This window comes from Hylobates moloch, unplaced genomic scaffold, assembly GCF_009828535.3.
Source record: "Hylobates moloch isolate HMO894 unplaced genomic scaffold, HMol_V3 SCAFFOLD_11, whole genome shotgun sequence".
Lineage (NCBI taxonomy): Eukaryota > Metazoa > Chordata > Mammalia > Primates > Hylobatidae > Hylobates > Hylobates moloch.
In genome coordinates this window covers 53,499,769-53,522,343 of record NW_026652286.1, presented here as the reverse complement: position 1 = coordinate 53,522,343, position 22,575 = coordinate 53,499,769, and positions in this window count along the sequence as shown.

The following is a 22,575-nucleotide window of genomic DNA, read 5'->3' as shown; positions in this document are numbered from 1 at the left end:
AAATTATGCAAATTAAGGAAATAGGCATACACGAAAACTAGGAAGAACCAAATGTGTTTGGACTAAAGAGGTTGCAAGTGATAGAACCTGAGAAGACCCTAGGAAAACTGAATCTGCGTCTTCAGAGCCAGGCAAAAGACCTGTGGCCACCAGCTTCTGGACAGATGAACCACAGCTCCGGGTTCTCTCCACATGAGAGAATACAAAGCAGTTCTCAAAAATTCAAAGACTGAGAAGAGTCTTTATATTGCAAAAACAACCCAAGACAGAGTTTGTTCAATGCAAATGCCTTCTGAAATTAGCACCTCTCAATGACAGCTTGAGAAATGTTTTTACCTAACCATTCTCTGTCTGTGAACTTCCCTTATAGTTTCACAATGGAAAGAGAGGGACAGAGGTGAATACAGTGTTGTTAGCAACAAAGCAGATTACCAACAAGAAGAGAAATTTTCATATTTGTTTAAATAATTAAAGGATTCTTCAAAAATTTTCCTTATTCCTAGGAGACAAGATAAACATACATTGTTGTCATTTTTTTCTTAATCCTCCTTTCTATAAAATGGCGTGCATTTTTAGTCAATCAATATCCCATGAAGCAAAGACATAGGATGAGAATAAAATAAACAAAACCAAACAGATTTCTGGGGCAAATTGGAGCTCCATGCACTAAATCTAAATTGTGTATGCATTTTCCTAGTCCTCTTGTAACATATACAAGGATGGCACTTTAAGGAAAGTAGCAATTTTATGGCAGAGTGCCCTCCACCAAGGGAAAATGGGTCTTTAGCATCAGAGATCTATGTCTAAAATACTTCTGTTGAAGTACAACTGCTAAATTATTGTTATATAACCAATAAAATTGGGAGGTATTTATTCTATAAATATGCAGTACTTAGATAATATATATCTAAGATACCTAAAAGCATTGGAAAAAATATATAAGGAATACATTTCACCTGAAAAAGCTTTAGGTAAAAATAAAAATATGTGATTAGGATGTCCTCTATCATGTTCCATAAATTAGCCTAACCTCCCTAAACAAGGAACTATTTGTGTATCAAGGCAGTACAATTATCTTTTATTGAGTACCTACTATGTCCTTGACACTAACACCACTATAAACATGAACATTGTCATACCACTGTGAGGAAGCTATTACCCTCATTTTAAACCCAAAGAAACAGAGACAGAAAAAAAAAAAAAAAGTTACTTTGCAAGAGCTATAAAACTTGTCAGATTGGGAACCAAAACTCAGGTCTATTTGGCTCCAAACCCTGTGCTCTTTCCACTCCGAAACACCTATTCGAAGACTGAAGATGATTCATGGTGTATTCTACCTCCTATTTTTTTTTTTTTTTGTAGAAAACTTATATCATAGGCGTCTCTCCATCCCACTTTTTTTACATCTCAGTAAAAATAAGGCCTTACCTTTAATATCTAAGCTGTTAATATCCTTCACTAAATATTTTTTCATGATATAGCTGTTTATACTGTTATAGCTGTTTCTACTAGCACCACTATCAAACTTAGCTGCCTCAACCTTTACATCTCTCTTCTGAAATATTTATTGCTTTCTGTTTCTCCTAGTCTTTGAGCTGGCATTTCCAGGCAGCCTGACAAAGCTGACCAAAATATATTTTTAAAAATCAACAATTACTGAAAAGAAATAAAGTAACAAGATAATCGTTTTTTATACAGATACATCAATCATGACAGTCCCAAGTACTTCTGGTGGGGTGCAGTGTTTTTCTTTGATACCATAGGCTCTTGTAAAAATTTCTGTCATATTACACAGTATTTTGTCCCAAACCTTGTGTTCTATTGTAATTTTTGTTGTCTTGTTCTGCCTCCTCTTCTAGACTATAGAATTCGTGAATTAATTCTTATTCATAAAACCTCCATAACTTCAGCATCTGCCCTCTTTACCATGTGACATTTCAAGATAAGAGAAGAACAGAAGGCACACACATACTTCTTAATCACCTTGGACCCGAATTGACACACATCACTTCTGATTTTAGTTTCTTAGTGAAAAGTAGTTCATGGCTCTGTGTTGATGCAAGATCTTCCGAAAGATACAGTTCTAAACTGGACAGCCGCTTCTCATAAAAAATCTGTACTCTATGGCAGGGGACTCAGATCTTTGGTAGATAGCTTGGTACCTTTATTAAGGTCTGCCTCCCTGGCCATCAACTGCCCAATGCACCCTTCTTCCCAAGCATAGAACGTATTAATTGCCGTGTTAGTACCCTGCCCCTCAAAAGGAGGAAATATCTAATGACATTTGAGACTCATCTGAAAGACTGAACCTCTGGGTGATCACAGTCCTCTTCATTAAGTCAGATATAACTCTTTGTCATTTGCTAAACTATAAATGTAAAGACAAATTGCCTATTTATTCATTATCCAATGTACGATGCAGAAAACACAGACAGGATAACTAAATTGAAAACTCCTATTTGGAAAATAAAAGAGGAATAGACACATAACAAGTTCAAGGCACATAAAAATTCATTAGTCTATAGAATAACAGGATTCTTTAGAACTGGCACTGTATGGAAGCCTTGTCCTGTGGTGGGGAACATTTATTGATTAGGTAGCGATACTGTTCTCTGGGAAACGTTCCTTTACACATTGTTCCTAGTTCTCTGATTCACTGTCTCCAAGTGTCTTCCTCTTCCATTATCTTCCATGGAATACCTGAAATTTTCTCAGCCTACTCTATGCCCACGCAAATTTAGAGGTTCAAGGGTTATTTTAGGAATTGAATGTCAGAGACATTTTAAATCTGAACTATGGTTTCCTTAGCAATACAATTCTCTCCAAAATTTAACACTTTCAACTATGTGCTTACAGTCAACTCCGATAATCCCAGCACTTTGGGAGGCTGAGGAGGGCGGATCACGAGGTTAGGAGATCGAGACCATCCTGGCTAACACGGTGAAACCCCGTCTCTACTAAAAATACAAAAAATTAGCCGGGCGTGGCAGCGGGCGCCTGCAGTCCCAGCTACTCGGGAGGTTGAGTTAAGGCAGGAGAATGGCGTGAACCCGGGAGGCGGAGCTTGCAGTGAGCCGAGGTCAGGCCACTGCACTCCAGCCTGGGCCACAAAGGGAGACTCTGTCTCAAAAAAAAAAAAAAAAAAAAAAAAAAAAATTGTTTCCTAGATACGTTTCTCAAATCTGCTTTATTTCTTGACTTTTTAATCCCCGTATCTTTCTCTTTAAACTTAATAGTACCTATCTTGAAGTAATCTGATACAATGGACTAAAGTGGAATGTACCACACTTAACATAGCTTTTGCAACAAACTGAGACACTTTGAATATAGTGGGTCTTTGTCAGTCTTTCAAGTATGTTGCTATTTGAGGGTCCAGAAGCAGCAAACTTTTCCAACGCCCTTGATCTCTAGACTTTCTCAATTTTCTTTTATCTCAACTTGAAAATATTCCAGTCTTTGCTTGAGTTTATTTCTTTTTTAAAATACTAGAAGCCAGTGGTAGCCTCTAACATTTTGACTTAATCTATTTACCCTAGAGCCATAGAACCAGTAGACATGTTATTTCACCAAATATTTTGCTAGAGTAAAACAGCACTCTAAAGCTTTCCAAAATGCTCTATCTGCTTCCTTGATGTCTACTATCTAGCTGCTAAGCCAATAACATATACCTTAGGCTGCTGCTGAGGCAACATCCTTCCTCCAATTATAGTTAGGCTATTAGGAGTAATGAAAACTGATATGAGAATTTCTAAATCCAGAGGCTTAACACAATAAACATTTTTTTCTTATCTAGTTGAAATTTTTTACAAAGCAATAGGGCTCTGCTTCATGTAATCATTCAGTGATCAAGAAAGACGGTGGCTCTACTGTCCACCTTTGAAGATAATAGCTTTGAAATTTGACAACGACATTGACTTTAGGCTGACAGAAAGAGGTGAGATTGAGAGGAAATCATGTGTGTTTCTTAAACAGATAAGCCTAGATGTAACACATATCACTTACACTCATATCCTGCTGAAAAGAAATTGTGATATTCATTTGATCCCACCTTGAGGGAAGGGGCATCAGCTCTTATTTGGGCAGTTAAATCCCACAATATAGCCACACTACAGAAAAGTATCATGAATCTTTGGTCAGTTAGACATCTCTGCTCCAATAACAATTACGTTTATTGTCAGCTTAAGGTGCTAATTTATCTCATTTAATTCTTACAATAAACTTTAATATAGGAATAATAAATTTTACTTCCCCTATTTAATTAAATGGAGGTTTAGAAATATTGTTATTAACTGTAGTAAAATGAAAAATATTGGGGTCAAACTCTTTAACACTGGTTTTCTGATGTGCATTTCTTTTTCTTTCTGTCTTTAACATCTTAAGGGGGGTGTCAGTTTCAATTGTTTAAAGTAGTAGTGTTTAGGCATTTTTGTTAATGTCTGGATAATTAGGAAAATTCTCCAGATTTTCACAACCACAGCTACCACTCACATATATTGATGAGTACCTACATTATTCCAGGTGCTGTGTCAGTGATAACCCTGGAGGTATTTGTCAGTAGATACAACTTCTCTTAAGATATAAAACCCAGATACATGGCTCTGAAAGTAGTGACCTCCACTGAAGAAGGTCAGCTAAACCAGAACTATCTATTTCTGTTCTCAGGAAGTTTATCCAAGTCTTGGCATCTTCTCATTTATCACAGGAGCTAAGCCTTTCCATCTTGTTCTATTGGAAAGAGTTTCATTTTAGATCCCTCTGCATAGCTGAGATAGTCTGTACTCTGCAAAATGTTACTAAAAGCTTAGGAATAGATTGGATGTGGTGGCTCATATCTGTAATCTTAGCACTTTGGGAGGCCAAAGTGGGCAGATCACCTGAGGTCAGGGGTTCAGGACCAGCCTGGCCAACATATGGAAACCCTGTGTCTACCACCCCCCAAAAAATACAAAAATTAGCCAGGCATGGTGGTGTATGCCTGTAATCCCAGCTACTCAGGAGGCTGAGACAGGAGAATCGCTTGAACACGGGAGGCAGAAGTTCCAGTGAGCCAAGATCACACTACAGCATTCCGGCCTGGGTGACAAAGTAAGACTCTGTCTCAAAAACAAACAAACAAACAAAAACTTAGGAATAAAAATAGAAATAAACAAAAGTGAATAGACAATAATAGTTGATCATGCAAGTATCGAATTGTATCTCCTATTATATCTCAGATTGCTTCCAATGCCCATGAACAAGTACGTGGCCATGTTCATATTGTACATGAACTCCAAGGGGAAAGGACAGATTTCCTTCCAGGTCCCTCACTTCCTAGCATGAGATTATTTCCCAGGACTAGTGATCTGTTGGCACTAACCAGCATGGACTACACCCCCAATACTTCCGATGAGTGTTTTTGGTTCTTTCACAGTCTTGACTAGGAAAGGGAAAGAGCAAGAGAAAGAGAGAAATGGAGACAGAGAGAAATTCAAGTTTTATTCTACTCAGGCTCTCCTGTTCTTTGTAGTCATGAAGACCACTACGTGCTCAAAGATTTCGCTCTCAGCACGAGTTTTCCCTACAGCTGAGACAAAGCTTTTTATATGCATAGTACAGGGCTACGTTCTGATGGCCTATTAATACCACCATAGCTTAATATAATAAACACAAACACAGATATTTATTTTAGGGAAATTATCTATTCACAATCTTATATTCATCTTCCGAGTAATTTACTCTTTTATTCACTCACCTCATTCACCCATATACCAAAAGCCCACCCTGTGTAAGTTACTATGTTGGGTATTTAGCATAGAGTGATGATCAGAAGAAAAGAGAAACAGCATATTGACTAACAGTGTAATCAGCACCAGTTTCCTGGAAGAGATAACTTATGAACTGAGGAGCGCTAGCAAATAAGGAGAGGGGGTATATTCCAAGGCAAGAGGGCAACAACTATGGAGAAAGAGGAAGGGGAAACAGAAGGGCATACTCATTCAACTGAACAAGTTTTCAAAACCTAGAAGGAGTTTTGGTTTTATGCTGACAGCAACTGGGGACATGGAAAAATGACAGTCTTCCCTATTGGGTATCTATTAAAGCATACTGGGGGCATTTAGAAGGTTTTTCTGTATTCAGGTTCAACTCACATATTAGAAATATCTAGACTTGTGTTTAAAAAAAAAAAAAATCTATTAGAGGTAAATGGTTTAATGGAATCTCTCATACATTCATGACCAAGACTCATGAGTGTAGTATTTTCTGGTAGAAAATCATTAATTCCGCTGGCACCAGACCATTAATCATAATACATTCTTTTGTTAAATTCTGGTGTTCTTGAACATGTAATTTATAGGTCAAGCCTCATAAATGCTTGGTTCAGTATAACTGAGGCATTGCTGAAAGATGTATTACTTATATCTGTAGTTCCCTAACAAGCTTAAATATGGTGACTAGACATCTGTCATAATTCAAATGGATTTCAACCCTGGCTGGCTCTTAGATTAACAAATAGCCACATAGTGGCAGACTTAGCTTACCTTTTTAATGTACCTAGCAGCTGGTCTTTGGGAGTCTATAAATGACCAAACTTTGTGTAGCATAAAAAATTTGGGATCAGGGTAAAATAAAGCAGAGAGGGGAAGAAACTAAGTGTAAAAGCACCAAGAACCCATGGCCTTACAATAAGCCAATGCTCTCAAGTAATAAATGTTAATATATTAAAAGAGGAAGAGCCACATACTTGCAATATGTTCTAAGTTTCCTGTGTCCTCTCACCTGAGTCTTGACTTTGCTTTATGGTATGTAAGAAAGCTAAACAGTCCTACCTGAGATACATTTGGAAGAAAAGAAACCTAATTTTTTTTCTGCAGATAGAAAAAAAAGAACTGTATTTGAGAAAGAGGTAAGAATATGTAGAAAAAATATAATACAGTATTGTATTAGTGCTCTAGGGCTGCCATAACAAAATACCACAAACTAGGTGACTTAGAACCACAGTAATTTATTTTCTGACAGTTCTGGAGGCTACAAGTCTGAGATCAAAGTGTTCTCAGGGCTGGTTCTTTTGGAGGGCTGCTAGGAAGAATCTGTTCCATATCTCTCCCGAGGCTTCTGTTGGTTTGCTGTCAATCTTTGACATTTCTTGGCTTGTTCAAGCACCACCACCATCTCTGCCTTCCTCCTCACATGATGTTCTCCCTGTGTCCATATTCAATTTTATACCAGTCATGTTGGATTAGGGCCCACCGTAATGAATTCATTTTTCCTTAATTATATCTGTATAGATCCTATTTACTAATAAGTCACTTTCTGAGGTACTGAGCATTAGGATTTCAACATATGAATTTTGGGGAGACAGAATTCAATGTATAACAAATAAATGTAGAGCATTAGGATTTCAACGTAGGAATTTTGGGGAGACAGAATTCAATGTATAATAAATAAATGTAGAGAATTCCATAGTTGTTGCCCTCTTGCCTTGGAATACACCCCCTCTCCTTATTTGCTAGGGCTCCTCAGTTCATAATAGGGCTAGGGTATAGAATGGTTTTGGGGTCAGAGCTTGTGTTAGTCTGTTTTCACGCTACTATAAAGAAGTATCTGAGACTGGGTAATTTACAAAGAAAGGAGGCTTAATTGATGCACAGTTTCACATGGCTGGGGAGGCCTCGGGAAACTTACAATGATGGCAGAAGGTGAAGGGGAAACAAGGCATGTCTTACATGGTGGCAGGCAAAAGAGAGAGAGAGAAGAGCAGAAACTGCCGAACACGTTTAAAGCATCAGATCTCGTTAGAACTCACTCACTATCACAAAAACAGCCTTGGGGAAATCACCCCCATGATCCAGTCACCTCCCACCAGATTCTTCCCTGGACACATGGAGATTACAATTTGAGATGAGATTAGGGTGGGGTCACAGAGCCAAACCATATAAGAGCTAGATGATGGAGGGCCTTTGTATGCAATGCAAATGGTAAATGTTACTGATTGCTCTCAAACTAGAGTGTGGTTTCCAGTGACATGTGACAAGATTCTATGCTTAAACTATTCTGGTCCCTTACATTCTGGTCCTTAACGTTTATTAAGTAAATACTATGAGCTTAGTAACAGTGTTAAATCTTTTATAAGCTGAATACTCAGGACAGCCCTATGAAATAGATATTTTATCCCCACTTTATGAATGAAGTAGTAGAGGCAACTGGAGGTTTAGTAACTACCAAAGCAATTAGGCTAGAAAGAGACAGAGTCAGAACTTTAACTCAGATAGCCTTATTTTGAGAACCCATGCTCTCACTTTCTATTGTATATTGTCCTTAATATGCTGATCTACCTCCCTTTCCTTCAGTCCATTTCTCGAATAACCTTCTTTAAACCTTGGAGCTTTGGGGTTTAGATGAACTTATGGCAGACAAAGTGGTTAATCTAGTCTTAATGGATTGTTCATATTATTGTTACAATGAAGACAAAGAAGGGAAAATAGAAGAAGAAATGAGAGGCAAGTATATTTGAGGATCATGGGGATAAACCTTGGTGCAATGGGTAAATGTTTCATAGAAACTTGATTGGGTAGAAGGAACATTCTGATAGTATCAGATATGCCCCATGACTACTCAATAGATGAGTATAACCTAGAAAACTGATCAGTGCAGAAGATATGCAGAAGGTTCTCCCCTAGAATAAATGTCAAGGAAGAATTTCTTCCAAGTCTCTTATTTTGTCCTGTAAAATATATTCCCAGAGCAGATAGCAAAAGAAAACATTCATGTGACCAAGAAACATATGAAAAAAGCTCAGCATCACTGATCATTAGATAAATGCAAATCAAAACCAGGAGAACCATCTCAGGTCAGTCAGAATGATGGTTATTAAAAAGTCAAGAAACAATGGGTGCTGGCAAGTTTGCAGATAACTAAAAATGTTTTTACTCTGTTGGTGGGAATGTAAATTAGCTCAACCATTGTGGAAGATGGTGTGGCCATTCCTCAAAGATCTAGAACCAGAAATACCATTTGACCCAGCAATCCCGTTACTGGGTATATACCTAAAGGAATATAAATAATTTCACTAAAAGATCCATTAACATGTGTGTTCATTGCAGCACCATTCACAATAGCAATGACATGGAATCAACCCAAATGCCCATCAATGATAGACTGGATAAAGAAAATGTGGTACATACATACCACAGAACACTATGCAGCCATAAAAAGGAATGAGATCATGTCCTTTGCAGGGACATGGATGGAGCTGGAAGCCATTATCCTCAGCAAACTAACACAGGAACAGAAAACCAAACACCTCATGTTCTCGCTTATAAGTGGGAGCTGAACAGTGAGAACACATGGACACAGGGAAGGGAACAACACACACTGGGGCCTGTTGGAGGGTGGGGTGGGGGGACGGAGAGCATAGGGAAAAATACAGAATGCATGCTGGGCTTAATACCTAGGTGATGGGTTGATGGGGCAGCAAACCACCATGGCACACATTTACCTATTTAAGAAACATGCACATCCTGCACATATACCCTAGAACTTAAAATTAACAACTACAAAAAGAGTTGAATACCTATTCTCAGATCCATTATTCCCAAATCCTGATTAAGAAAAATAAATCCTTCACTTCCTTTATCATGGAAAGGAAGGTGTTGATCTCTCTCCCTCAGGTCTGCATCTGAGGTGGTTTCTGTAGCACTTCTTTCCAAACAACACCCCCAGCTCCGTCACCTGCCCCACACTTGAGGGATGAGCAGCAGCAGCAGTCTCTTTGAAATCCAGAAGTAAACCTCATTTGTGTGTTGAGCTGATCGAATGATTGTTGCTAAACGTTCTCCATTGTTATTGATGAACAGGAAAAACAAAACTTAATGTGAAAATGTATCCGCCCACCTCATATTTCCCTTTTATATGGAGAGAAGGTCAGGGTATTTTTGTTATTTTTTCCATAATCTCCATGCATTCAATGAAGCTCCTTCCTTTGATACTTCCTGTGTCCTGTGGGCTGCCTCCCTTTACAGATACAACCCTAGACCCAGAATTCTCAGATTAACTCCACCTCTTATTTACATCATGCTAATTATAACACTATTCCAATGGATACACTCTAATAGTTAAATAAGCGTGCAACTGCAACGACCTGCTGTCCTTTCATCTTCCGTATGTACAAAGCCCTTAAAAGACACTTCCCCAAACACAGCACAATTTCAGTTTCAGAAGCAGCATCTTAGCAAAAGCTTACCCCTAATTTCATGGTGAGAACTCTCCTCTTTCCTAACCGTGTCAACCTCCACTGTGACTAGCATCCAGATTAATAGTTATTTAACTGCTGAACAATTATGACAGGTGATTAATTAATCTCAAGGAGCAGCCACTTGTGCTGCTATTAATCAGCCTATCACAGGACAGAAGGAGAAGGAAAGCAATCTGTATTTGTTACAGAATGGGCTAGGCAGGCATTACTCAGGCAATAAGAAAAGGTCATTGTAGAGCTGAAAGCACGATGAGCAGATTTTGTGAGATTGATGAGAGAGAATTATTTTCTGTATATATTATAGGGGCAAAAAAAAGTCTGTTCCACACAGCGTGTTGAAAGAAACCTAATGCATAGAGAATGGGTTTCTCCAGATGTGCAAAGTAGTTAAATCTTAGAACATGGGTAAAAACTGAGATTTCTATGTTGCAATGTAAGATGAGGTGTGGACTATTGCCTCATCAGTTCTGAAAATATTATAATGACTAGAATTGTTGCAATTGAAAATTAAGTACTGAATATATTTATGCACAGTGATCCATGCCAGCAACTCACAAGTCAGCCTCCATTTTTCTTTACCCTCCTTCGATACAAGCTACCCTCAACCAGCCCCTTTAACACCACTGAAACCTGCTCTGCTCTATTGTTACTACCACCATTACAATTCCAGACCTCATCACTCTTGTTTGGATTACTGAAATAACTTTTTCTTCACTATTTTTTGTGTGCTATACTGAAGTCTTGGTGTTTTGATTTGTGTTTTTTCCTAAAATTAAAATTGCATAGTAGTATCTTTCTGATTAAACCCATAATGAAGATCCTGTCAAAGTTCTTGGAATGGCTTGTAAACCTCTTCCTCAGCACACAGAACGATGACTAAGAATATTGCCGTGAAATCAGATGACTTGACTTGAATGCTAGTCCTGTTTCTTACTAGCTGTTTGATCTTGGGCAAGTCCTAACCTTCAGTGTATTATAAAAATAGGAATAATAACTCTATCTCCCTCAGAAGGAGCATGTGGATTTTAAATGTATTAATACACATAAAATGCTTAGAATAGTCTCTGGAATAGAATATGTCTTTGATAAATATTAGCTGTTATTGTTTATAGCCATGTAGCTAGCCCCATTTTTCTAATAAATGAATTCTCACCTTCACCCTTCTGATTCCAGGAAAAAGCTCTCATATGCACATCTGCTCCTTTGGCCCATTTAAGTCATGAACAGACTATTATCTTCAATGTTTAGCTTTAGAAGTTCGTTGACCTTCTCTAAGACACCTTTTCTGACTCTTCCTTGCCCTCTGGATGAACTCCCTCACCAGTTTGACTCCTTCTTGTGTCCCACTGTTAGCTTCCTTTAAATCACCTGTAATAATTGATTATATTTAACATCCCTGCTACTAGAAATCAAATTCTACAGGGTAAGGAATGTTTATTTCCATCTACATTGACCAGAACAATGCCTCACATGCAGCAAGAATTTGACCAATATTTTTGAATGAATGAATGAATATTACAGGATAAACTGGACCAGCAAATGGAGATAGTGGCCTCATCAGGTAAAATATCCAGTGAAATAATCATGCCTTGACAAACTGAACATAAAACAGACTTGATGCACTGACTGCTCCACGAGCTTAAATGGCCATTAACTCTCTGGGGCATTGCTGTAATTGGACCTTGGAGAGAGTAGTCTGGATTGGAATAATTAGCAACTCAAGGCAAACCTTTTGAATCACACTGTCTATTAAAATTACCATCATGTGGAGAAAGCGATTAAAAAAATAAAATTACATAGATGAGGTTTCCTTCTAGCAAATTGTCAGACGATGTTGCTAATTGCCAGATTGCCTCTTCATGAGGTTCTTCTGCGGCACCAGGGAATTACCAATGATTTACAGCAGGAATGTCTTAAGCTTTTCTTTTAACCTAAAGTACAGAGTCTTCTCTGTAGAAATATGTCATTAAAAAAATATTTGAGTCCCAGCCTTATCTCTCCTCCTTTTGCGAAGCCCCTCCTCAGTTGATAGTAACACCTGTGCTGGGGGAAGGAACTTGTACTCCTTATTTTCCATATTAATCACAATTTATACAGCAAACACTTGGGGTGTCACAAGTACAAGCTTATGACTTCAGGTGGGCAATAAACAGCAGGGGCAGATGAACTTTATATAAAAAAAGGATTCTATTTTCACGTGGTTCAATTTACCCCTTCCTGCGTGGGTGGGTTTAACTACACCAGAATCGATTTTTGCAAAGCACCTGAGGAGGTACTTAAATTTAATTGTACTCTGTGCTCATTACTGGAGTAGTTAATCAGGTGCAAACTAGGGCAAAGGCCTTTGGGTTTGCTCCCACTGGGAGGATTCTGTCCTAAACTGTTCCCAAGCTGAATCTTATTTCTGACTGTACAAAATATTAAAAATTAATAGCAAAATAGGCCTTCATTGTTAATAGTGATGATCCCACAGAAATAGACATTAGATCAGTTATTTTTCTATGTGAAGACTACTTCATTGAAGATCTCATGTAAACCACTGAACCCAAACAGTAAGAAAAGTAATAAGAGGGAATGAACAGTGAAAAAAAAAAGAGACAAAAATCTCTGAAATAAATATAAGAAAATTCTCATAGCATGCTAGGAGGTCATGACATATTCTTCCTGCTCAGCCACTGCTACAAAGCATGGAAAGAAGATTGGTTTTGGTGTCTGCAGACACAATTTCAGTTTAGTTTCACCAGTTTTGTAACCTTGGGTTAATAACTTAGCCTCTCTGTGCATCAATTATCTTTCTATAGCATGCATATTATAAAGCTGACCCCACAAGGGCTATCACACACCTCAGATGAGATCGTGCGAAACTTCTACTGTGAATCTTCTGAGTATCATTCTCATCTCCCGTTTAGATTTGGCAGAGCTGATTTGGACTTGGTTGCATTTGTCATACTAAGAATGGAGTCCAACTTTGTCATGGTGTGTTTAATAGGAACACAGAATCTAGATGAATAATTGCCACTGCTTTACTTCAAACACACTTAAACCCAATGGTTTGGAGGAATTTTTCACCCTTCATAGTTTTATTAGAAAATAGCTAGTACTCCCAACTACGCCAACCAGCAGTAACAATCAGACCACTTGAGATTACCAGTCATTATCTGCCCTCCATTTCTCCCTCTCCCACATGTATAAGTGGCTCCTGATAAATGTTGCTCTGAAACAAACAAACAAAAAACATAGCCTTTAAAAATTACTCTGTGTCAGGTACCCTCATATATGTGACTTAACCCTTACAACAACCATGTGACTTAGGTATTACTGAAACCATAAAGAGACAGGTTTAAAGAAAGTGAGAGCCCAAAGCCACAAAACTAGTATGCAGTGATCTAGAATGTAAATACAGAACTTAATAACACTAAGATGCATTAGCTTTCCACAATACTGTTTGAAGAAAAACCTAGTACAGTTGTAACCCATAAGGGAATCAGAAGGAAATAATTACGGAAAATAAAACACACTTGAATGGGAAAAAAATTGAACTATCTAGAAATGGAATAACTGGGTTTTAAAGTAAGCCATTGGTTGTACTTTGTAGTTGAGATAGTACCAGTATTGTCTATTCCACATTTAGCCTACCCTGTGGAAGGGATATTGATATTCCTATGTTACAACTGGATAAACAGATACCCAGAGGATTAGGCAACTTCCTTTGGCACTCATCCAGAGTAAAAAGAGTGTTATACTCAAAGCTGTCTATATTGGAGGCCATATGTCTATTCACTACAATAAGCTTCATGTTGTTAGAAAAATGAGAGCCTCAATTCGCTACCAATTTTCCTAATTTAAGGTAGTTTATAGTTTTTTGAATGGGAGATGAGACAAATGTTAGCTGATATGATGATCTGTGACCCCACTCAAAATCGTGGCACACAGGGTAAGGACAAAAAAAAAGATTCGTGTTATTGAATCATGAACTCATGGAGTTAGCAGCTGAATGCAGTTGAGGATGCAACACCGTTGATACGGGATAAACCTGTTTGATAATTGGCAGGTTTGTCTGATTCTTGGCACTGATAGAATACGAACAGGTGTGAAGTAAACAACTCCAACTTCATCTTAAATTTCTAACATCAAACATTCAGAGCTTCCCTAGTACTATGAAATCTCCCTACTTCTCTTCCATTTACACTCCCAGCCAGGTGCCAGGGTCTATAACGATCAACTGCTAGCAACTAATTTTTCTAAGCACCACTTCATAGACTATGAAAAGGCAATTAGAACTCAAGATTTCAACCCTTTTTATTCCATGGAACCCTTTGTCAATCTTGAGATGCCCATGAACACTTTCTCAGAAAAATATTTGTAAATGTCTTCAAATGAATACAATACAATAATCAATCAATTCAAATATATTTATCCAAATATTTTAGAAAAGTATTAATAGAGTAATATATGTTCTTTTTTTCATTAAATAGCAAAACATGGCAGCAGATCCACACCATAGTTTTAAAAGTGATGATAGTAAATATTTCAATATACCTGCAGTATCTCTAATGTAATATGAAAATACCTGCAATATTTCTGTTAGTAACAAAATCATTGGTACTGTGAAGATCACTGTTTATTACTTATATTGTCTATATAATTGAAGGAAATGCTAAATTTTAGTTGGCACTAGTGAAAGTACAAATGTAAATTTTTTTTTTCTGTGACAGTTTACAAACACTGAATTCTAACCACAGGCTCCCCAGGGGTCTAAAAATGTCTAGTCTTTCCTATTTGCTTGGAAGGCATTTCACATACATTGCCTCTAAACCTTATAATATAAGATAGGATTAAATAAACTTCATTTTGCAGATAAGGATGTTGCATCTCGGAGAAATTAAGATAGTTACATGTGTGATGAGGCTGGCATTCCAACTAAACATGTTCCCATCCCACTCTACTTCCCACTCTACCATTAAGCCCTACCCTGCACCAAAATGACTCCCCGACCTCACATCATTCCATGCCATGTGAATCCTTCTATACCTAAAATCCTTTGGCAGTAATATTAGGAACACCTGAGATTTCACTTAGATGGCAGTCTCATAAGCCTGTGAGGATCATATTATATTCACGTCAAAGAAAAGACTTGAATGAAGAAGGCTTTATGACAGGAAGGGGCAAACCTTCTAGAGAAAGTTGGTTTGGGAGGGCTAACATCTACTTACTACTCACAGAAATGACAGAGTGAATTTGCCACAGAAGAAAGAACCCAGCCTACCAGCATTAGAGTATAACCTGGGGAAGTCTTGCTGAGAGGGGAAACACTATCAAAAAATTATGTGAGCCAGACACAGTGCTTTCTCCTGTAATCCCAGAACTTTGGGAGGCCATCGTGGGCTGATCGCATGAGCCTAGGAGTTGGAGGCCAGCCTGGGCAACATGGCAAAACCCCATCTCCACAAAAAATAAAAACTAGGCAGGCATGGCGGCGCGTACCTGTAGTTCCAGCTACTTGGGAGGCTGAGGTGGGACGATCGCTTGAGCCATGAAGATGGATGTTGCAGTGAGCAGAGATCCCACCACTGCAATCCAGCCAGGGTGAAAGAGTGAGACCCTGTCTCAAAAATTATATATAAGAATACTGAAAAAATAGTAATAAGGATTTCTTTTCTCATCATTATTTGAAATTAAGCTTTAAAAATTATAGTAGTTGAGCCGGGTGTGGTGTCTCAGGCCTGTAATCCCAGCAATTTGGGAGGCCGAGGCGGGCAGATCACAAGGTCAGGAGATCGAGACCATCCTGGCTAAAATGGTGAAATCCCGTCTCTACTAAAAATACAAAAAAAATTAGCCGGGCGTGGTGGTGGTGCCTGTAGTCCCAGCTACTTGGGAGGCTGAGGCAGGAGAATGGTGTGAACCCCTTGCAGTGAGCCGAGATGGCACCACTACACTCCAGCCTGGGCGCCAGAGTGAGACTCCATCTCAAAGAAAAAAAAAAAATTGTAATAATCCCAGAAGATCTTATATAAAAATACTCTGACCCTACAGAATGGTTGGCTCGGAGAAGAGATATAGCTGGCTCTGGGGCCAGACCTTCCACTAATCTAGCTTTTTCACATACTAGTCGTATTACCTTGGACAGATTGTTTAATCCTTGACTATAATTTTCTCACCAGGAAAGTGAGGATACCAACAGTTCTCATGATACGGGTGATGGGGATGGTGTGTGTGTGTATATGTGTGAATTAAACAAGTTAATTAAATATGTTTATATATATTTTTATATCTCAGTTTTTCACCTTTAAAATGAACATCATTCATATGTACCTTGTAGAATTGTCATAAAGAGTATATAATTATAACGCCCTTAGGACAATACCTGATTTACAAAAAGAACACTGTGTTCTCGATTTTTTTTTAAGTATAGACCTAAATTGGCTGTGTGATCTTGACCTTGAATATTCAAATTCTCTGAGCCTTGGTTTCCTTATTTGCAAAGTAAGGATGATGCTTTCTACTTCGTCTTGATGTCGGCAGTAAAAATTGTAAGACCTGTAATTCCAACTACTCGGGAGGCTGAGGCAGGAGGCAGATGTTACAGTGAGCCAAGATCATGCCACTGCACTCCAGTCTGGGTGACAGAGCAAGACTCTGTGTCAAAAAAAAATAATAATAAAAATTAAAAAATAAATAAATGTAAGACCAGTAACATAATTTTGCAAAAATCTCTAAGTCAATTAACCACATGCCACCATTTTGGCTGCATGTTTTGTATCATAGTTGCATATTACATCATAACTGCAGCTGATTATTCTGGATGATGGCCTTTATCAAAACCTCCGATGACAGTTCCCATTATTTCAAATAATTCTATACTTTCAAGAGTTATTCTATTCTCTAGAAATATTTATCCACTGTATTCTGTGTTTATGATGATTTTTTTTTCTTAGAAGGCTTGAAGTTTTTCCATAATATGTTAGTGAGCTTTGTCTGTGAGCCTGAGCACCTGGTCAATGTCAACCTTCTGCTGACCTGATGGAATCACACACGAGTGCATCTTTAACCACTATTACATTTAACCCTCAGGAATTAGAATTAAAGGGAAAAAGAAAAATCACAAAGTCTTAAATAATAAGTAACTTGTTAAGGCCATTCATTTTTATTGTGTCTAAAAACATATACTTCAATGTATAAAAATGTGAGTACATTTAATTCTTGGAAAGACAGGTAATGGCTATCTAACCAGTATTTTTGTTATTTGGAATTGATATTAACATTTTTAAAAACAATTTTCCCTTCAGTACATGATACTTTTCTTTCAAAATATTGTTTATATTATGTCTTTTCTTTTGCAGAATTGGCAAGTTTCATAATTTTGATCCAAACCCACTTTAGCTATCACTTTCCATGGGGTAGGATCCAACAATCTGACCCACATAAAGAACAGAAACTTGGTTCTAGTTGGTCCACATCCAAATAGCTGAAAAGCTTGCTTTAGTTTCCTGTTTGACATGAAACTCAATTCATCCTTCAGACTACCATTATGCCTATCTAAAATGCAAGCCAAAAAAAAAAAATAAAACAAACCCAAAACCGCTTCTGTAGTTCCTTTTCATTCAAAGTCCTTGACATGACATTAAAGACTCTTTCGGATTAGGCCAGAGTTTTCTTTCTACCCTCATCCTTCACTCTGCCCCACTGCACCTGAGCATTGCTACCCAGTTATTTTTTTCCTCATGCCATCTTTCTTAGCTGTGTTACTATCCATGTCTACAATGTCCATTTCCTTATGTTGCCCAACACTCCACACCTAGTAAACACCACTGGTCTTTTACCACTAGCCAGATATCACTTTTTCATCTGAAACTGATATTTCTCTCCCCATTATGGCCTACTTCCTCTGTCATCAGAAAACTTGTTTGGTATACGAATTTTCTTTCTATTTACATGAGCTGCTTCAAGATCAAGACTGACTTACTATATCTTTTTCAGCCAAGAGAATTCCTGGATTATAGTAAATAACGAATGAAAAGATGGATGGATCAATGAAAAAACAAATGAGGAATTAATGAGTAAATGAATGAATGAAAAACTAAGTAAATAAATGAACATCTCTTTTGTAAGGCCCAGTTGAAATATAATCTCCAAGAAGCCTTTCTCAATTTCTCCAAATAGATTTATTACTCCCCCTAGACTTGTATAAGTCTCTGTGCTATGCAAAAACCAAGTTAGAATGTGAATTTTTCACATTTATTATGCACACTATGCTGTGAATTTCTCTAACATGATCATGCCTTATTCATCTATTCAATCCCACGTCTCCACAAGGCTACTTCATCCTAGATACGTAGTATCGTTTTTAATAAATGACTGAATGAGTTATGTCCTACTAATTTTTATGTCCATGTGACTGGTTTATGTCCATGTGACTGGTTTAAAATCGCCCCACAGGGGGAGAATAATTTTTTTTTTCAGATTGGATGCTATCAAGTGAATCATACACCAGTTCAGTTGTTTGTTAGTTAACTCTTTGGAAGTAGAGTGTACTGGTTCTTAATAACTATGCATTCTAAAAACAAATGCATGCAATTTTCTTTAATGAACAAACAGTAAGTTGAGCAGTTATTGAATGGCATTCGGTGAGAAATCTCAACAGGTAACCAATTAGCACCACCACAATGACATGTTTACCTTTGAAACTTCCAGTGGGGAGAGGTTCCTCTCACATCTCGGCAGGGTATAGATTTGTGCTTGAGTACAGCTTCAGTGTGACATGGAGAAACTTAGAGAATTGTTTGTTCATATTAAGTTCTTTAATTATTAAAACACCCACAAAATAGGAAGGTAAGGACCTTTTGGAATGCTTGTCAGAGAGGGGGCGGTTAGACTGGATGATCTTCAAGGTCTACCCATCTGTGCTCTAATTCCCTGGGTGTAATCTTGCTTTGTGATAATCCAGCTTCTGGCTCATTCCCTCCAGTGCTAGTGAATGACTGCCCAAGGAAGCGATTTCATTTTCAGAAAGCTTTGACCATGAAAAGCCCTTCCTTATGGTGAATTTTTTTCTCAATTGTTCTTACAATCATTCCTCACTTTCACAATATGTAACATTGCATAGATGCAGGAACTAATGCTCAACCACGCCAAGTAGTTTTAGCTCTAACAGTTCTTTTTCTTATAGTGTGGGTCAAATCCCTCAAACATTTATCTAAATTATTTTTTCTTCACTCTTCTCACTTTTAATCAGGCTTGGAAATTTTACCCTAATTGTCTGTTGCATCAACCCCTTTTAACATACGTCCACTCTTACTCATTACTCGGCAAATTCACACATAACATATTTGGTGCAAAACTCAGAACTTACCAATAAATAAATCGTTGTTATGATTAACATTAACCACATAATATAACAGTTGTATTATAACGTAATAATAATATCATACTAGTTGTTTTAATATTAATAATAGTTATAATCACCATTGTTTGCATATTAATCCCATCATCAAAAACACAAATAGCTGCTTTATTTATAGCCTTAATCCTATGAAAAAATAGTGGTTTTTCTTTTGTGTAATATATAACATTTTATGGCTGTAACTTGATTTATTATTCTATAAACAATAGGTTATTGTCTGTAGGAATGAAGAGATGGTAACAAGTTTGAGCTAATTATGAGATATAATTATCAAGACAGTAATTAATTGGATATGGAGTGTGAAAAAGCAAGACACACTCAGGTTATTTGCAGAGGCACTTGGATGGGTTGTAGAGTCATTTGTGGAGAATAAGATGATTAGAGAGTGGGGGAGAAAATGAGTTAAGTGTTGTGTAATTGAACTAGAAGTAGAGCATCCATGTAGAGATGAGCAGTTGGATATATGGGACTGGAGTATCAGAAAGAGGCCTATCTTTGTGGTGTGAATTTGGACTTAATAAGGATAAATATGAATAGGAATATGAATGAAGTAACAGGAATGAATACGACTTTGCAACAAGCATACAGTAAGAAATAAAAGGAGGTTTGCAATAAATTCTGAGAAACCAAGCTTTGTGATATAGGCAAAAAAAAAAATCTCTAAAAGAGTATACAAACAGTCAATTATTAGAAACCTTCTGTTCTAGTAAAATCGTTTCCCTTAAGGAGTGACCCACATATGCCCACACAAAAGAAGGCACTATAATTCCCCTATATTAATTCATCCTATTCTCTGTATGCCTGAGATGATCTTTCTACTATCTTTTGCCTATTTATTTTCACTCTTCAAGATTCAGCTCAGGCTCTGTGAACTGTGCTACTTCTTCCTATTAGCCCTTATTGATCACTTGCTCCCCTCAACAGCTTCTTCAGCACATTCACTGTCTGGATTGTAAAATTTGGTACCCATAGCTACTCTTCCTTAACTATTTTAATCTTGTTTCCCAACTATGTTGGGAATCTCATATCTTTGATTTCTTTCTCTGTCCTACTGTGATTCAGGCACATCCTAATAACAAAATATACAGATGAATGATGAGGGCAGGATGAAGGAAGAAGTAGGGGAAAATGTTGGCAGAAAATATTTGATTGATTCTCTACTATTAAAAAAACAGGGCAGCATATGAATTAGCCAAAAGGATCACATAGTACTTGTGTTAGATATTTTATAATGACTGAACTGAGCAATCATGAAATCAATTTATTTTATGTGCATCCCCTGTGATGCAATATGACAAGGTAATAATTTATTGATCTATGGATTAAAGGTGCTCAAAATGCTTGCATGATGATATAAGCTATTTCAGCCACTAAAATATTATGCCTGAGATATTACAAGCGTCGTTCAGTGTTTTTGGTCCTAGAGGTTGTTGCATACCTGGCAATGAAATGTTCTAATAAAATTCCCTTCCTATAATCATTTAATAGGACAAGACCATGACTCAACTTTGTCACTGTTTCTCTTGGTGTGGTCAGGATGCATTTCAATGATCCAACTAAGGAGAGTAAGAAAATAGCATTTTCTAGCTTTCAAGTTAAGATGTTTTCCTTAATAACTTTTTAAACACAGCATGTAGAATGTCTTTATTCATCTAGAGTCAGCAGTCATGTTTCCCATGACATTGTATCCACGCTTCTATTCAAGCAAAATGCCAGAGAAGGGGTTTCTTGCAAAACTGCAGCATCTGCCGTTACGGTTTTATCTACCAGCTAGTTTACCATGACTAGTAGAAGTACCACATCCTCACATAACTGGTCATGTTAGTTTGAGTTTAAATCTTCAAGAAGTCTAGTATTTTATTTACCTCCTTTACTTTTTAAGAATAGTTTCCTGGCCAGGCGCGGTGGCTATGCACTTTGGGAAACCAAGGTGGGTGGATCACGAGGTCAGGAGATGGAGACCAGCTTGGCCAACATGGTGAAACCCTGTCTCTACTAAAAATACAAAAATTAGCCAGGCGTGATGTTGCATGCCTGTAGTCCCAGCTACTCGAGAGGCTGAGGCAGGAGAATCGCTTGAACCCGGGAGGCGGAGGGTGCAGTGAGCCAAGACAGTGCCACTGCACTCCAGCCTGGGCAACAGAGTGAGACTCCGTCTCAAAACAAAAAAAAAAAAATAGTTTTCTGTGACAAAATAACCAAGAAATATTTTTTCTCCCCCTTTGCTGATAGAAAACACATCCTCCTCTTCCTTCCCTGTGGTCCTATCCACCAAACCTACAAGTTTCTCTGCAACTAGGGCTCTGGCTCTGACTGCTCTAGAAATTCAAACCAACCTACCTGCTGGGTATTTTCTTTAGGGTGGTATCCTCTTGACACATCAAACTGAAATTTCCCTCAATGTCTGGTCATACTCTTTGGAGTCCTAAATCTGTCCTCGTGTACTGTCTTCTCAGTTTGTGATTCATGAAGCTACTGAAGTCAAAAATGTTAGAGATGATCTTGACCCTTTTTTCCCTTTCTCATTCACTGTCTTTCTCTTGCATTTTAATTATGCACATGGTCTCATAAATAACCACTTGACTTTCTTCCATAACCTTCATCCTATTAATAATACCTAATGCCTTAACTCAGCCTCATCATCTCTTCATTTGAATACTATGATAGCTGCTGCACTGATCTTTTGTTGTTGCCAGATGTAGAGAAGGATTTTTCTTGTTCTCTCAGGCCCAGAGCCGAAGTCAAAGGACATTCCATATTACAAAGTCAAAAAATCACTTGTAATCGGGGCCATTCACCAACTCCAGCTTTTTGCAAGATGCAAGGACAGAACTAGTTCTATTACAAAACACTGCCATTTCCTCTTCTAAATTGTGAGAAAAGAACTGTGATGGGAGATAGGATAGAAGATGGGGTTATCGATCTTTTTCAAAATGCACCC